Source organism: Cydia splendana, chromosome Z (genome assembly GCF_910591565.1).
Source record: "Cydia splendana chromosome Z, ilCydSple1.2, whole genome shotgun sequence".
Classification (NCBI taxonomy): Eukaryota; Metazoa; Arthropoda; class Insecta; order Lepidoptera; family Tortricidae; genus Cydia; species Cydia splendana.
Genome location: NC_085987.1, coordinates 24,628,751 through 24,648,046, shown reverse-complemented (window position 1 = coordinate 24,648,046; position 19,296 = coordinate 24,628,751). Strand labels below are relative to the sequence as shown.

Below are 19,296 nucleotides of genomic sequence, written 5' to 3'. Positions count from 1 at the left end.
CTCTAGCGACTACTCTCTGGACGGCCAATGAAGGCAAGCCAGAGCTGTGTCATTCGGGTCCTCTTGGGGTCCACTCTGACCGACGAAGACACACGGAGACGCTGACTGATGACTTTCGGAAATACTTTGGGTCCGTGGGGTCGTTACTCCCCAACAGCTCGCCACAAGCTGCCTTACGGGCAGTATATAACTATTATAGGAATCTTACACTAATCGATAGTAGGTAGGCTCAGTAAACAGCTAATGTGCGCACCACATGTTTGTAGGTACGTGCATCCATTGTGTGTATAAGTTGGTTAGGGCAGTCAACCGCTGTGTGTTTGAATATATTTTGGCTAATCATATCCATACAACTACTTACACATTTAATGCTTGATTTTTTTTCCTTCATAAATTATTCAGTAAAGGTACACTGGAAATTACTATCAGACTTGTCTGAAGGGTGGCCCACTGAGACCTCCATGCAGGTAGGTGCAGGACGCTCGTCCAGAGTATGACGCGCCGTTTCCATCGGTTCATCATGGCATACCTACCTCCACGGGGGATACCTACCTCCCTGTGCGATCATCATCTTACCATCCATTGTCGGTAAGTATCTGCAACTGCATGCACCATGTTCCCTGCAATCCTTGCCGTTTTTCTATCCAGACTTCAGGTGTGGCGATATTGCGCCTACTATCGTCAGCTCTATATATAAGTAGCTAGTCATAATATACCTAACCTACAATATTACATAGACTCCCACTAGGCAGACCAAAGAGGCTCGTCTGAGGCAGATGACGTCCGATTTTTTCCATCAGGGACTCTTCAGAGCAAAAGTACTCAAGTAGCTATGTGTCGTAAGATCTAGCTAATGACTGTGACTGTCTTATTACAATTGTTACTGATAAAAGTCAGTACAGGTAATGAAGTCATAAAAAATAAAGCTCAAGCTTGTGTATATAGGTACCTAACTTATGCTTGGTTGTGTGCGAGTGCTGTGAGCGTATGCGTGGCGCACGGCCGCGACGTCGGCAGTGGGTCAAGAAACAAGGTCACGCCATTTCTCTTGCGCGGCGCTCCTCAGTGGGGGGAAGGAGGGCAAAGGCTGTGTAGGCGCAGATTTAGATTGAGTGTTTCTGATTGCTAAACTTTATGCCCTGAGCATACTAAGCTAATAAATACAAACGTACCTACAGCCCAACAAAACTGTACAATAGTTAATCCGGGTGCAAGTTCCAAAAAAGACGATTGTTCTTTGAAACAAGTTCCTAACTAAAAATATATACACGTATTATGAAGGTTAGTATACGGTACCTACAGTAACAGCAACATAAAGTAGTTGAATGGGTATGTATGTACTTTTGACATATTTATAGATAAATAATAGTTTTTTAGTAGGATTACCCGGGGTGGGGATCGCTCAATATTCATGAGACAAATTCAATCCAATAGAATCACATGGTTGATGTACCTACTCAGCTGATTTAGATTACGAGTATGTACGTGGTACGAGTATTTATAAATATACTTACTAAATATTTATGTGACTAACTTAACCCGAGCTCGACTACCAAAACTAGTTAGCAATGTGAAGATTTAAATATATGCATGCGGATACTTCATTATATTTTTTATCTCGGAGTGGGTGTAATTAAACTATTGACCCGAAAATTAATGTCAGCGCAATAGCACTTCGTTACTATGCTAACGTAGGCAGCGTGTACAACTAAAATATCGAGGCACCGTGACTGAGGTGGTAGCGGCGTACATGTGAATATGAACTATTAAGTCTACATCTCCATGTATTTAGAAGTCAAAAAAGAACTCTATCAAATATGTAAATTCAATCTCATTAGGTAACGGATTCATATACCTATTTAGCGTTTGTGTGACTACAAGACCTATGGTATCAATCTTCAGCACGTAGTCGTCATGATGTGATACTCGTTCATCGAGCTCTGGAGAGCTTGATTCCTTTTGACCTTATTGTCGTGCTGGAACCCGTGGCAATATCAGGGGGCCGTTTTTTTTTAATTTCGACCGCCCGATTTCGTGTTTTTCGTTCAATAATATCTCCACTACTAGGCATTTAGATTCTGCTAATAGAATTGAAAACGAGTGGTCAATACCATTCGCTTCCCAATTTCTATCGCTCGTATTTCATAAATTAGTACATATTTCGCCTTTTTCTACCGATTTTCGAGTGACGAAATCGAGCGATCGAAATTAAAAAATCGACCCTCAGTCGAGATGTTCTGACGACTACGTAGGACAGTCTACGCTACACGCTTGCGGAACTTGCTACATGCCGTGGCATTATATATGACACCCAGCCTCCCTTCTAAACAACAGAAATTGGCACATGTAATTATAGTTCAACTTAATTGAAATCCGTTGTATGATGTTTAATTGAATTAATTAATTTAATTCTAGGCAATCCCCTTCCCAACCCTTTACCGGTAAAGGACTGTTTTATGTTTTGGCTTTCATCATCAGTTTAGCCGTATGAGCACAATGTGCACCAATATTTGTACATAAATGTAGTTATTTTACAAAACTTAATTATGTATCCTGTGTTTCTCATAGGTAACCAATTTGACAGTTAAATACTTACTACAAAAAATATGTATGTAGGTATATTATTATTTTAATATATAATGTCGTTCTAGATATAAAATGCAAATACATATTAAACCCGGTTTTAAAACTGTAAATACATATAATACAAACAGTCACACATATATTCAAAAACAAAAATTGTCGCTCCTGAAGCAACAGTTTAAAACTGTTAAAAGCTTAGCTAATTGAGTGAATAGGTACTTATGTGTATGTGACGATGAGACTCATTTCATTACCTATTTTCTTTGGAGTGGAACAAAAATATACCTAAGTTAATAGTTAGTAGGCAATTAATTTAACTATCGAATCTATTTATTTATTTGCAAACAATGAAACAAGTTAAATGCAAAAATAGACAATTCCACATTAGCTGTACAGTTGTGCAGTGTGCATAATCTTAACGAAGTTATCCCCCGCCCGCCCCCTTTCACCTGCCCCCGCACCCCGCGATGTACCACTTCCGCGACACACATTCCCAATCAACCGGATTGGGGCCTAGATATTTTGGAGCTCGTATTTCCAAGCCGATAAGAACTCTGAACACCGCGACGGTAAGCTTGTTATTGAATGACGTGTTCCATACAATCGAAAATAACACCAAGTACTAGAGCCGAAGGTTTATTTTACAACGAAGTTTAAAGTTACTCGATGAATTAAAACGGTATGCAGAGTTGAGGTGCGTGAGTTTAATTTTGGTCGATTTTTAAAAGGCTTCACAAAATTCATCATATGAATTTGAACCGTGCCGCATTACATTAAGGTTTAAATTTCTGCTGTATCATTTGTAGGTTCTTGAGCAAAAAGGTATGTCACAGCAGGGTTTGCATACTTAAATCTTCGATTTGTGCGACTTTTTTTAAATGCGCGTTTGCCAACCGAGCGAAGTACTTATATAGTCTCAATAGAATTCAGCACAGTTATGTACCGTAACTTTTACTATCTTTCAGAAGTTTCCGATATTTGGGGGCTAATTGTTTATTTATGTTAATACACTGCCACACGTCAGATCATACTGCTGCTGTTGAATGAAGCGAGTACGTTATTTTTGAGTTCTAGTTAAGCAGCGAAATCACAAAAGGTATTCTTAGGTAAATACATAGGTATAGAGTATAGAGATTTAGATTTAGATTCATTTATTTCTCAATAAGTGTTACATGTTTTTATTACAATCGAATAATAAAGATGAATACATATCAAGATCATCAAAATATCCACATGATTAATTAAATTATTTATAGAATTAGCAGATAATATAATAAAATTGAACAGTACATGCCTTAAACATTATTAATTTTCAATTTACAGATATAATTACTTAAACAGTTAAAATTACATGTTTGCGGTGGAGTCAGTACTCATTATTTAGGTATTCCTTTACACGGTACAATATCTTTTTGAGTAGCAATTTCTTTACTTGGCGACTGAAGGTGTTGAAATTAGTTTCGGCTTTAGTTTCTTTTGGCAACTTATTACTTATATAATTTTTGAGCCATTATCTTGGGGCATTTTTTTGTAATATTTAATCTACATTTTACTGGCCCTTAGAGTAAACGAGTAGGTACTATTTACTTTCATAGAAAGAAATAAAATAGGTAAGTATTAGCCACAACTAGATATAGGTACGGAGTCTTTGGTGTGGGGGTGTAGGACTGTAGGTACATCATTACAATCTGCACAGGTGAATTTTACAATTATTAAAATAAACAATACAAAAACGTGAAACAGGATCCCTACTTATCATATTACCACGGCATTCCATCTTCAGGGCTGCTGGTTTTCAGTGGGGGATCCAACCTAAAACTAATTCAACCGCCCAAGTGCGAGTCGGGCCCACAATTTCGTGGAAAGTATGGTAATATTTTCTTTTTAGAGTTCCGTACCTCAAAAGGAAAAAACGGAACCCTTATTGGATCACTTTGTTGTCCGTCCGTCCATCCGTCCGTCCGTCTATCCGCCAAGACCCTTTATCTCGGGAACGCGTGGAGGTATCGAGTTGAAATTAAAAGCATATACTCAGGTCTACAGTCCCTTGAAGCTGTGAAATAGGTAATCAAACTTCTTAGTTAACGTAAAAAAAAGATACGGCTGTTCAATGCCTCAAAAAACTTCCCGTTGACCTACAACTATGAAATTTGGCAAGTAACATCGTCTTAGTGTCACTTGCACCATCCCAATAACCCGGGGTTAAGCGGCTAAACCGTTAACCCAGTGTCAATTTGTACTGGTAACTACTCGTATGGTAACTCCAGGTTTAACCGGTTAACCCCGGGTTAGTGGAATGGTGCAAGTGATGGCGCTTACACTACAAATACAGGAAAAAATCTGAAAACAGTAAATTTGTAAAATTAATAAAATAAACATATTAGTTAAATTTGTACGGAACCCTCGGTGGGCGAGTCCGACTCGCACATGGCCGGTTTTTTTCCATTTTTTAGCACGCTTTAGGGCGTACAAATGGGGTGGAGGGGTACAAAATATAAAGAAAGAAGCTTACGAAATGTAAGCTTATGTTAATGTGTGCATGGATCATAGTGGTCAATAATAAGGCGTAGGATGTGACGAACCCATCGCCCGCTGGTTTACCAGTGCAATCAGTCAACGCAGGCACAGAATATAATAAATAATAGTAGGTACTAGGTACAGAAGGTTCAGTCTCGAACAAAACGCGTATATTACCAACGACGGACACGACATATGCCCGCAAGGTGGCGCAGCGCGAGCAGGCGTCCGTTCCATAGCGGTGCGCGGCAACGCCGGCAACTACTACTGCTAAACACCAAAATTGGTGTCGCCGCATGTACTTGTAGCGACGCGACGAAATCGCAGAGGGAGCCACGCCTGACGCAGGGTAACTTGTGCTAGTTGTGCTTGTGTGTAGCAACAAAGAGAATAGATAGTATAGAGGGGTCCTGTCATAGTAAATTTTGTAGTCACAGTAAATTTACTGCCATCTATGGACACACGACTAAAACTCAAAATGAAAACGTATAAAAAAAACGTATAAAATTATCACAAAAATGTTTATATATGGATAAATGATTGTATTATTTTTATATCATTTTGACCCTTGTTCATTCACTGATATCTATGTGTTAAAATTGTTAAATATGAAACGGCGTCGTCAGGCCATCTAGCCGAGCATAGGCCAAAGGTGTGTGCGCCATCTATCCGAGAATGACTTTTTCTTGATTTCCGAGGCAGTTTTTTCCTTAGACTTTATTCATCTTATACGAAGTTACATATGTCTTTGGTAGCATTGTGGCGAGCTCTTGGGGAGTTCTGTCAGCCGAAAAATGTGAATAAAGTTTCACTTTTTCTTCATTAGTAAATGCATGGAAAAAGTTTTCTATTTGTGGCTTTTTAGTACGGTCAAGTGTAAAAATATGGGTACACACATCGTACTCAGAAATATATCCCATACTTTGCTCATATGTCAGCGAATTAAGAACTATGGGCAATCCCATAGAATTATATGTAATTAATTATAAAATATGTCCCAATGGACATATTTTTAAATTACATAGTTGTATGCACCCATATTTTTACACTTGACTGTAGGTACATTACCGTTTTAGTTGACCCCTAGGAAACTATTGATACTGGATAGGAGTGGAATCGATTAGCATAAAAAATAACATGTGAAAAATAAAGGTTTTCATTTTCATACAAATTGTATGGGAAAATTAAGTTTTCCTCGATTTTCCTAGCCGTCCCGTTGCTTTTGGTCCCATACAAGCTTTTGATCATGGATAGGAATGGGATCGATTTGCATAAAAAAAGTTTGTCAAAAATTATCTTTTTCTCGCACCTTATATGTTTTTTCCAAAGTCTGTAAACGCCAATCATCATTAATTTGAAACCGAGGAAAGGTCTTTAATAAGACCATTTTCGTGTAGCTGCACGGGATCTGGTAGCTGTCCTCACTGACCCAAAAATAAAGTCCAGTCTGTATCAAATATAGTGCGACATTAATAAATTATACATACCTAGTAGAAATTAAATAAAATGGAACTAAAAAAAATCCATACTAAATTGTTACCATGTTTAAGCATTTTACGTCAAAAATTTGACAATTACATTTTCTACAATTGGTTTATTTTATTAATTTCATGCCATAGAACAAAACTAGAAATAGGGGAGACCTATGCTGGCGCCATCTATAACAATAACAATACCTTTGACCATTTCTTTCCCTTTTAGTTCTTTCGAAAAGTTGTTGTGATCGCTAGATGTCGTGTACAAATGTATAAACGACTGTTTTCAAATAATGGCGCTGCTATCAAATTTAATTACTGGTTTCGTTATATGTTAATATATATATATATAATAAATATATTTTTATATAAAAAATGAGTTTGTGGTGAAATGACAAAACACGTCCCCATTCTTTATGGCTACAAATATAATGACCACCAAAAAATACTTTGGTACCCTAAATAAAAAAATCATGCTTACCAAAAAAAATTACTGAACACCAAAAAAATAAGGCCTAAAAATACAAAAGTACCACCACTTTAATTACGACTGCACTTCAAATTGTATTCAAATACCAAATATATTGAATGATCACCAAAAATCATTAATGATCACCAAATCTTGAAGACCAAATTAATGCGATATTTTCACCTAAATAAACCACTATGATTACCAAAAAATTTATACATATTACCAAATAAAGTAAACTGATGCCAAAATTACTAGCCCCTCCCGCTCAACCCCCCGTAGCCCGCACCGCATACCTACCTAACCTAATCTACTTTTCTAGTAGCATTTCGTTATGCTACTAGAAAAGTAAGTAAAACTGCTATCAGTTAAGTGGGTTAGGTTAGGTTAGCACTGCGACCCTTACAGAAACGAAAGGGTACTAGAAAAGTAGGTTAGGTTAAGTTTCAACTGCTACCCATACAGATACGAAACGCTACTTGAAAAGTGGGTTAGGTTAGGTTTGAACTGCGACCCTTACAGAAAAGAAATGCTACTAGAAAAGTGGGTTAGGTTAGGTTTGAACTGCGACCCATACAGAAACGAAATGCTACTAGAAAAGTGGGTTAGGTTAGGTTTGAACTGCGACCCTTGCAGAAAAGAAATGCTACTAGAAAAGTGGGTTAGGTTAGGTTTGAACTGCGACCCTTACAGAAACAAAATGCTACTAGAAAAGTGGGTTAGGTTAGGTTAGAACTGCGACTGTTACAGAAATAAAATGCTACTAGAAAAAGGTGACGAAGTGGATTAATTAATTTAATAGGATAACGATATATTAAATGATTGCACATCACACCACATTAATTAAAATGTGGTTACAATTTTGTGATCATTTACTATTTTTGCGTTTACAATGATTATTTTGGAGCCATTTGCTTTAATAGGATAGCAAGATTTAAAAATTTGGTTATCATTTTACATTAAAATGGAGTTCTAGTTTTGGTGGTCATTTACTATTTTTGGGTTTAATATGATTATTTTGGTGTCATTTTCTTTAATAGGATAGCAAGATGTAAAAATTTGGTTATCATTTCACATTAAAATGGGGATTGAAATTTGGTAATCATTGACTATTTTTGGGTTAATAATGATTATTTTGGTGTCATTTCCTTTAAAAGGATAGTAAAATGTAATAAAATTGGTAATCATTTCACATTAAAATGGTGTTATAATTTTGGTGATCATTCATGATTTTAGGGTGGTAAAATAGATTATTTTGGTATTAAATTTTACTAAATCTGGTGATCAGTTAAATAGCAGCCATTCTTTATTCATGTTCTCCAACATATAACGAAACCAGTAATTAAATTATCAATTTTTTTGAACAAGTCTCTTCTCAGAAATTAGAAGGTTTGGTCAATTTTCAGTATTTTGAAGGCCATTTTCTCCTAACAGGTTGAGTTTGGGCAGCTAAAAAAAAATACGTGTCCGTTATTTTAGACTACTCTATAACATATATCAAAATAAATCAAATCGGAGTCGGACAGTTGGGTACCCTTCCTGGTAAGTCTTACTTTTTCAGTACTGATAATTCAGTTACCTGACGCTAGAGGTCGACTACGAAAATAATAGAGTCACACCGAGAAAAGTCTGCAGCGATTTTGATAGCCCATGGAGTGCAAGTGTCATTTTAAACGTCAAACTTCTATGAAATTATGACGTATAAATAACACTTGCACTGCGTGGGCTATCAAAATCACTGCAGACTTTTCTTGGTCTAACTCTACGCGTTATGATAACAAAACTGATGTATGCTTACTTATTTCTCTATGCCTAATGCAGGGGCGTATTTTGAAATGTGGCGCTCGGGGCCAATACGTTTCGCCGCCCCAGAAGTCAAGGAAGAAAAACAATATACCGCCCCTGGGGGTTGGCGCCCCGGGCCATGGCCCGGATGGCCCTAGGTAAATACGCTCCTGGCCTAATGGTGGTATTCCACCTGTCCTATGTGCATTGCGTCTCACTCTCTCACTAAGCAAAATGTGAGACGCAAATACACATATTGACCAAGTGGAATACTACTCAAAAAAAGTTTTGTCAATTTGTTAAGATGGCAGTATTATCAAAAATTCAATGGTTTGAGTCGTTTGAGTCTAAAGGGGCCCACTGATTAACAGTTCGCCGGACGGTACCGGCCTGTCAGTTAGAACAAAATTTTGACAGCTCCGAACAACTGACAGGCCGATTAATCAGTGGGCCCCTTAAGAAATAGTAGACATGTTAGTTCAAGATGTTATCGCTAGATGTCGTTTCATAAGTGATTTAGTGGTTCTTTTAAAGATGGCAGTGTTATCAATAATTCAATGGTTTGAGTCTAAGAAATAGGTTCTTTGATAGACATGTTAGTTCGAGATGTTATCGCTAGATGTCGTTTCATTGGTGTTTTTGATAGTTTTGTTAAGATAACAGTGTTATCAATAATTCAATGGTTTGAGTCTAAGAAATAGGTTCTCTGGTAGACATGTTAGTTCGAGATGTTATCGCTAGATGTCGTTTCATTGGTGTTTTTGATAGTTTTGTTAAGATGGCAGTGTTATCAAAAATTCAATGGTTTGAGTGTAAGAAATAGGTTCGTTGGTAGACATGTTAATACGAGATATTATCGCTAGATGTCGTTTCATTGGTGTTTTTGTTAGTTTTTTTAAGATGGCAGTGTTATCAAAAATTCAATGGTTTGAGTGTAAGAAATAGGTTCGTTGGTAGACATGTTAATTCGAGATATTATCGCTAGATGTCGTTTCATTAGTGTTTTTGATAGTTATGTTAAGATGGCAGTGTTATCAAAAATTCAATGGTTTGAGTCTAAGAAATAGGTTCTTTGGTAGACATGTTAGTTCGAGATGTTATCGCTAGATGTCGTTTCATTTGTGTTTTGTTGGCAGTGTTATCAATCATTCAATGGTTTGAGTCTAAGAAATAGGTTCTTTGGCAGACATGTTAGTTCGAGATGTTATCGGTAGATGTCTTTTCATTGGTGTTTTTGATAGTTTTGTTAAGATAAGATGGCAGTGTTATCAATAGTTCATTGGTTTGAGTCTAAGAAATAGGTTCGTTGGTAGACATGTTAATCCGAGATGTTATCACTAGATGTCATTTCATTAGTGTTTCTGATAGTTTTGTTAAGATGGCAGTGTTATCAATAGTTCATTGGTTTGAGTCTAAGAAATAGGTTCGTTGGTAGACATGTTAATCCGAGATGTTATCACTAGATGTCATTTCATTAGTGTTTCTGATAGTTTTGTTAAGATGGCAGTGTTATCAAAAATTCAATGGTTTGAGTCTAAGAAATAGGTTCTTTGGTGGACATGTTAGTTCGAGATGTTATCGCTAGATGTCGTTTCATTAGTGTTTTAATAGATTTGTTAAGATGGCAGTGTTATCAATAATTCAATGGTTTGAGCTTTGACAATCCGCATCTATACCAATCTATACTAAATTATTCTCTTTCGTTTGAGGCTAAGAAATAGGTTCTTTGATAGACATGTTAGTTCGAGATGTTAACGCTAGATGTCGTTTCATTAGTGTTTGTGATAGTTTTGTTAAGATGGCAGTGTTATCAAATGCTCGAGTAGATGGCGTGAATATTAATATTTAATAAGTTATCACATATCAGTGAAAGAATAAGGATCAAAGTCAAATGGCGTTCTAACAGTTTTATTTTCTGTCGAAAGATGGCAGTAAATTTACAGTGGCTACATAATTTACTTTGACTGCTTTGACAATCCGTCTCTATGCACTCTATTGTAGGGAAATAGGTTCTTTGGTAGACATGTTAGTTCGAGTTGTTATCGCTAGATGTAGTTTTATTTGTGTTTTTAGTAGTTTTGTTAAGATGGCAGTGTTATCAATAATTCAATGGTTTGAGTCTTAGCAAAGACATATGTAACTTCGTATAAGATGAATAAAGTCTAAGGAAAAAACGTGCCTCGGAAATCAAGAAAAAGTCATTCTCGGATAGATGGCGCACACACCTTTAGCCTATGCTCGGCTAGATGGCGTGACAACACCGTTTCATATTTAACAATTTTAACACATATATATCAGTGAATGAACATGGGTCAAAATGATATAAAAATAATATAATCATTTATCCATATACATACATTTTTTTGATAATTTTATACGTTTTCATTTTGAGTTTTAGTCGTGTGTCGATAGATGGCAGTAAATTTACTGTGACTACAAAATTTACTATGACAGGAGCCCTCTTTGAGTCGAAGAAATAAGTTCTTTGGTAGAGATAATTAGATATGTTGTTGGGACCGTGCACGATGGCAGCGCTGCTTAGCGTTTGCAACGTTGAGGGCAACTGTCAAATAATGAGCGCAACAAAATAAAGATTATTCCTTAAAAATATTTACTAAAATGCACTTAACAATATGCGGAATCTTTTCGTTTTTAATGTTAAATACACTTGGTTTTTGCTTTACTGAAAATAGTAAGAATTATCTGTGTATTTTATATTATTCGGTCAATTTTCTTCGTTGTTGTTTCGTTTCAAATTCAATGAAAAAATGTTTTATTCGTTATATTTTGATAGCCCACTTTGTGATCCTCTTCCTGGGGATACGTATGATGCTTGCAGGTATAAAAATTTTGCCCTTCTTCACAGGTTTTTCTTAACACATTTTAAGTTAAAAATTATGTTCTTTCGCTTATAACAATGTTTGTTGTGACAGACGATAGACAACCCTACGTGTCAAAAGTGTAATATTACAATCACCTAATGTTGGTACACTGTAATAGCCATACTATTTTATTAACATCCAAGCAAAACTGTGTTGACATAGACTAGATAAAATGTTTACCCGTTACGTTGTTAAGTCTGGAATAATACTATATGATATAAAAGGCTAATAGAGTCGCACCAAGAAAAGTCTGCAGCGGATTTGATAGCCCACGCCAGGGCTCGGAACGGGTATTTTTTTTAAACCCCGAAAGAGCCCAATATTTTGAATTATTTTATGCTCTGTACGCAGGACTGAATCATGTATTTAGGTAACAACTTCGTATTATAAGATAGTTCAATTAAAAATGAAATAATAATTTTATAGAAGTTTGACGTTTAAAATGACACTTGCACTGCATGGGCTATCAAAACCGCTGCAGACTTTTCACGGTCAGACTCTATCTAGCTCGGTGTTGAAAATATATACAATTTGATCGAACGAGCGAGCGAAGCGAACGAAGTTCTTATCGAACGAGCGAGCGAAGCGAACGAAGTTCTTACATTCGACTTGGGACACGCGGCTGGCTAGAGGCACGTCCTGGCATTTCGATGTTTTTAAGCTGAACTATCAGAGGATAGTTTGATACTCAAGAACTTTTTTAACTTAAGTAAATTTGTTCTAATTTAAATGAAATTGGGTAAAAGTGTAGTTGAGGGCATTATATTTTAGTCATTAAATTATGAGCCGGCTCGATCAAGGGGTTATTGAGCTAGAAGAGCTTAGAAGGCTAAAAAGCTATTTGTGAGGGGTCTTGCTATTCTGGTCATCTTTTTGCAAGAAAATATGGTCGAGTTTGGTATCAAATGAAAGTGCTCGGCTTGTACTTTTATAATATCGTTTTTAAATTTACCATTTTGAAATAATTAGCAAGATAAAAATAAACATAATATAGGTATTTGACATTTGACAGAAAATATTTCGGCTTACCACAGATACAGTATCAGTTAAGGGCTCCACAGACCTTGTAATATATCCACGCGATTTTTGATCCATTGCCGCCTATAGTGGGACATAAAATCGTAGAAATTAAACTAGTACCTAGTTCGCCCCGAACTGAGAACTCGCAGTTAACCAAAAATTATTATAGAGCGATTGATTTTGTTGCACCTACTTAGGTATCGTATAGTGCGACATAAAATAGTAGAAAATAAATTAGAGCACCACTTTCTACGTAACTGTCACATTTTTGACGTAAAATGCTTACACATGGCAACAATTTAGTATGGACATTTTTGAGTTCCATTTTATTCAATTTCTACTATTTCATGTCGCGCTATAGGCGGCAATGGATCAAAAATCGCCTGGATTTATTGCAAGGTCTGTGGGGAGCCCTTGACTGATAGATTTAAGCAAAGAGTAGTATGTATAATATATAGGACAAAGAGAGCCCTCTCGTGGAACTTTTTTGCATCCATTTTGAAGTGCCATCTGTAATTCTTAACCAGAAATATCAACGTCAATATCAGGGGAGGAGAGGCATAAATAGCGTCTAAGTATGTTGCGAACGTAAAAAACTTTGAAGAAAGGCTTTAATACACGAAAACAGATTAGATACTTTTAAATTGACTGTTGATGTAAATAAATTACCTATCATACACGGCTGGAATAACACACAATTGAACACGAAACACAACTACATGCAGCAGGTTGTGAATCTACCCGCCATAATCTTTCTAATTTTTTGGTAATAAAGTTCTCAGCAACTGTGATGGCGTATGAAAACTTTGTTTCTTTTAACATTGTAAAACTCAAAGTATTTTTATTTATCTGAATTATGTCGTAGTACAGACAATAAATGGGATGCTATAATATTTTGAGTGTTATTTGACAAAGTTGTTTTTTTGTGACAATCGCCTCCATGGCAACGATGGCCATAAATAATCCAAGATAATCCAAGATCGATGATCCAAGTCGAATGTAAGAACTTCGCTTCGCTTCGCTTCGCTTCGCTCGCTCGTTCGATAATATGGAACTCTAAAATTTCCATATAATACTGTGATATTTCATAAGATTTCAAGAATAAATTATAATTATTTTGCGTGAGTTATGTTAAACTTATGGCATTCAGTGGGTAGTGATTAAAAATGTGATTTGTGTTTACCCGAATATTTGTTAATTAATCTGTGGGTAGTCGCGAAAATGACCCTTCTCTCCTACCCGCCAATTCTAATGAGGGAAAAGTATAAAATGTAACTTACCATGGGATGAAGGGATCATTCTCGCTTGGCGCTTGAACCAGTAACATGTAGCACGAAGGTTACGGCTTGTTAACTAAATATTGTTAAAGAGTGTTGAAGTAAGAAGTTGGAGTAAAATAAAAGTAATTGATTGTACGAAGGACTTTGATTCATCACAAGTCAGAAGCGGTGATCAACGGCGCCCATAAAAGGACTAGAACGTGTGAGTACCTAGTATACATATACATATTTTATATACTCAGACGTTATGGTAGTAAGTTTTAAGTGGCAATGCTTGTAATCTCAAAACCTGATTAAGAATACATGTAGATTCGCGATCATGGTCAAGTTGAAGTAACGAATGCAGACTTATTACATAATTTAGAATTCTGCTGGTAATCAAAATCGGTACAGGTATTGGGCGAGTTAACCTTATTTTTTTTACAAGAGCCATGTTTAAGATAAGACCGCGGTTACAAGTTTTCTTAGAATTTGAATACTTACTTACGATTAGTGTGTACAGTGTAGATGTTTAGCCGAGCATAGGCACATACGATACGTGATCGCGATTATAGTGAAATTGGATACGATTTGGATAAATATTTAATGAATCCATTAGCAATTAAGATACAAACATGTATAATTGTACGTGTACGGTTATAGGCAAGTAGATAAGTTTATTGTCATTAAAGGAACAATTTCATTTAACGCAGTGGTTTTAAATTTAAATAGCCCATATTGTGAAGAAACTCAAGAAACTTACAGAAGTGCTTTGTTGTCATGCAGATTTAGTTTAAATACTTGCTGTCGTTAAATTGAAAGTATTTACATCATGCATATTAAATATATACGTGAGTTTCGAATACTGATCTTAATCTATTCTAATAAATAGTATGAGCTAAATGATCTAATAAGTAAAGTCGTACATGATAACGCCTTTGATTGGTTTCTGAAATGAATAAAGGGCTCTATTCACTGAAATATGAAACCTATGGAAGTGAAACGTCAACGAATAATGCGTGCCACTGTGACGTCATCTTAGGACTAAACATGGCGGTTTTAGTGCTGCCCAGAAGATTTTTACTGTTACTAGGTTTTATCGATACATCGATACCTTTTTAACGTTCTCGGCTCATTTTATTTAAAATACTAAGTATGTATTATTTGTGCAGTTTATGTTTTAATAGGAAGTAAGTAAATAAATAAAAATTCTTTATTAGTATATTGTTATGTGAAAAGATACTTTGATTGAGTAAGATGTGTGGAGTCTAGGACAATTTCGTGCTTCAAATTTGACAGGTAAACGAGATGACGCTGTACTACTCAATACATATTGCGATTTTTGCGGTAACATTGATTTTCATAAGTTGACGTTTGACAACTTAGTGACCGCAAAACACATGGCGCAGTACAGCGCCATCTGTTTTGGATGTCAGAATAAGTGTACGTGTTTTTCTTGGACTTTACCTCTCTATTACAATCAATTTTGTCGTGTTGCTAACCCTGAAGTCTGTAACACACTACCGCACTGCACCTCGACCTTGGTGCGCCGTATCTATAAGTGAGAGCGATACAAAATTCAAGCTTATTAAGCGACGGGTGAAAAAAAACAAAACACCTTCAGAACATTTTTTTATTACAAAAATAAGGAATGACTTCCGCTCTTCAACTTCTTCAACATTTATTCAGCAAATAGGCCACAAGGGCATTTTTATACGTCAACATTGAATTTACATACAAGCAAAAATGATAACAATACATTAACCATTTTATAAATTACAACTATATGTATATGGTCTCTTAATGTCGAATTATATAAAAAAACTTTAATAATGATATAAAAAAGCCCGCAGGGCAGCTTGTGGAGTAACGACCCCACGGACCCGAGTGCTCCCGAGAGTCGGTCAGGGTCTCCATCTCCAGCTCTTTCTTTTTATGTTCATTTCTTGGTAAGCTATAAAAATGATTTAATTATTAAATTAAGATAATTTAGTTGGTTTGAAGCGGGGTAGCATGATAAAATAAGAAAATATAAATAGGCAATCATAATATATCGATATCAAAGTCGATAAATAAAGTACAACCCTAGCTGAAATGTTTACATTATTTAAGCGTAAAAATATAGTTAAATAAATCCAATCACTTCATGATCTATAACTGCACAGAAGAACCTTGCTATTTATAATGTGAAACATCCTTAAATTTCCCAGGAACATTAACAATAACCATTATTTTTCATGTAAATTATAGCGTACCTGTGTATGGTTAAAGATGGCTGATTTGGTGGTTTTCTTATGCCGCACCCTAATACACTACACACTGGCATATTCGCGACGTAATTATTCACATTTGGCTTCAATTATTTTCAATCACAAGCAAAATATTGAAAGATAATTAATAATTTTAATTTTCACCACGACTTTTTGACAGGACAAGTACCGGCTGAACTGACAAACAATGACATTTGGGTGACTAAACATGGCGGATTTTCGGCCGCATTAGGTATTTACGTATTTTCATGGAACACTTTATGTCCGTACTGAAATACTGTCACCTTTTTTTGCTATGGGTTACAGTGCTGAGTAAAAACGAGATAGATATATATTTATGTGTGTGCCGTCAAAATGGGTGCTATTTCTATAAGCAATTGTACGTATAGAACAATATGTCTTGTCCCTATTATATAGGTCTATGGCTCTATTAGGTTAATGACACGTTGTCATTAACAGTGTAGTCACCATGTAGGTGGTGTACCATCATAGTCAGACGGGTCAGACCCTAATGTCTTTGTTATACAGATTTTTATTGGTAATTTTTTCATGTCATTCAATTTTTACAAATAAAATTATTATTAACTATAATAAGTGAAAATGTTATAGTAGGTAAATAAGTAATTAATAATGGGAGGTAACCGTTAGGACTTAGAACCCTATTCAATACGATGTGTTGGAATCAATGATCGTTTTGCATAGATAATATAGATTCCTCAATTGAGTAATAAGCGTGTTCTAGAAGTAATGATTTCAGTTTTTGTTGAATGTTGTCACTTTTTGATTCCTTTATGTCAGTCTGCACTGAATTACAAAGTGTTGGTCCATGATCTTGAAGAAAGGCTTCGTCAGCAAACATAACGCAGTTTGTGTATTTTTGGCAGGTCAAGAAATAGTAGGCATCCACAAACGCTTCCCTGAAATATTGACATAATTGAATAAACAATATGACGCGATTTTGATGTCACGGTCTTTAGTTCCTCGCGGTCCTTATCAAAGTGTTCTACTTGTACGCATTGTTTACGGTCTCCGAGGTACGATTTGATTTGAACCAAATATACAGAGTGCCGCGTATTCCCATCCCGTACAATTTACAGAGTAAGATTTCGTGTGATACTTTTTTATACGCTTTTGTCATGTCCACCAAAAATCCTAAACTATGTGTTCTGTTGTCTTTATGACCTAAGATGTTCTGTATGTATAAATAAAATGTAAATGATAAAATACTGTACTTTACGAAAAAGTCGGATAAGAGTGCGATAGGTCGATATTGGTTTGGATGGATTACGTCACCGTTTGTAAATATGGGTTTAATAATGGATATTTAATGGATATTAAGTAAGTCCTGGAATATTCCTTGATTAAATGATTGGTTAATCAGTTTTGTCAGTGGCTGTGCTAACTTTACAAGAACGGGCGGCATTTCGTCGACTCCAAGACTATTTTTATTTTTATTTTTTGAGTTGTTTTACAATTTTTATTGTTTCGGTCACCGGCTGAATGAATATTGAGTTGATGGCGGGGTAAGCACACGGCGCGCGCGGTCCGTTATCGCTCCTGCTTTATTAAATATGAGAACTACATGTTCTGGCGCTGATTGATAAATTGTTGAACTATGGGGAAGCTACATATCGTAACATATCATATAGGCGGTACCCTATAACCAGATTTAATGGTTAATTACCTATGTAGGTTGTTATGGTGTAGTTAGTTAGCTTGTAAGTGCTATGTTGCTCGTGGACCCGATGTTCCATTACCTGAGTACGCGAAGAACGATCTAGTTGCCACGTTATTACCTGCATATATTTAATATTATACTACGTACACAAGAGCTTGATCCTATGATTAGTGGTTTGAATATATATGTTTTGATAGTATCATTGGGTACAGGACAAACAAACCACATGAGATCTGTTATTGAGTTCACTGCAAATGGATATTAAGACTACTATATTACGGGTACCATTTAGGTTTGGAGGTGGTATGTTATAGCTAGACCCAACGTCTAATGAGCCAGTTATGTGTGATCGCTTTGATTATTTAGTTGAATTATTTTGAACCATGTAGGCGAGCTGTTTAGGAGTGCAGCTGTTTATGAGTGCAGCCATCTATTAGGTGTGCTACCAGAAAGTCTACAGCCATGTAGATGTGCTGTTTATGAGTGCGGTTATGTAGTGCTCAGCTAGAAAGTCGATAGTCATGTAGATAGTCATGGGCGAGGCCATGTCGGTGTGCTGCTAGAGTCTACAGCCATGTAGATGTGTTGTTTATGAGTGCGGCCATGTAGTGTGCTGCTGGAGTCTACAGCCAAGTAGATGTGCTGTTTATGAGTGAGGCCATGTAGTGTGCTGCTGGAGTCTACAGCCAAGTAGATGTGCTGTTTATGAGTGCGGCCATGTAGTGTGCTGCTAGAGTCTACGGCCATGTAGATGTGTTGTTTATGAGTGCGGCCATGTAGTGTGCTCCTAGAGTCTACAGCCATGTAGCTGTGCTGTTTATGAGTGTGGCCATGTAGTGTGCTGCCAGAAAGTCCATAGATGTGGTATTTAGTACGGGTTTGCCGTTACAGTCGAAAGTCAGAGTTAGGATCTGAAGAGTTAAAGTGTAAAGAGTTAAAGTTGAATTGAGTTAAATAGTTAAAGCGTTAAAGTTCAATTGAGTTAAAGAGTTAAAGTTGAATTGAGTTAAAGAGTTGAATTGAGTTAGAGAGTTGAATTGAGTTAGAGTTGAATTGAGTTAGAGAGTTGAATTGAGTTAGAGAGTTGAATTGAGTTAGAGAGTTGAACTGAGTTAGAGAGTTGAACTGAGTTAGAGAGTTGAACTGAGTTAGAGAGTTGAACTGCGTTAGAGAGTTGAACTGAGTTAGAGAGTTGAACTGAGTTAGAGAGTTGAACTGAGTTAGAGAGTTGAACTGAGTTAGAGAGTTGAACTGAGTTAGAGAGTTGAACTGAGTTAGAGAGTTGAACTGAGTTAGAGAGTTGAACTGAGTTAGAGAGTTGAACTGAGTTAGAGAGTTGAACTGAGTTAGAGAGTTGA

General features: G+C 36.3%; 1 long non-coding RNA gene across 1 annotated transcript in view; it reads right to left on the bottom strand.

Annotated features, from left to right (window-relative positions):
- LOC134804924 (uncharacterized) overlaps positions 1-19,296 on the bottom strand; it is a 421,906-nt gene that overhangs the window by 114,382 nt on the left and 288,228 nt on the right. The window lies entirely within an intron of this gene.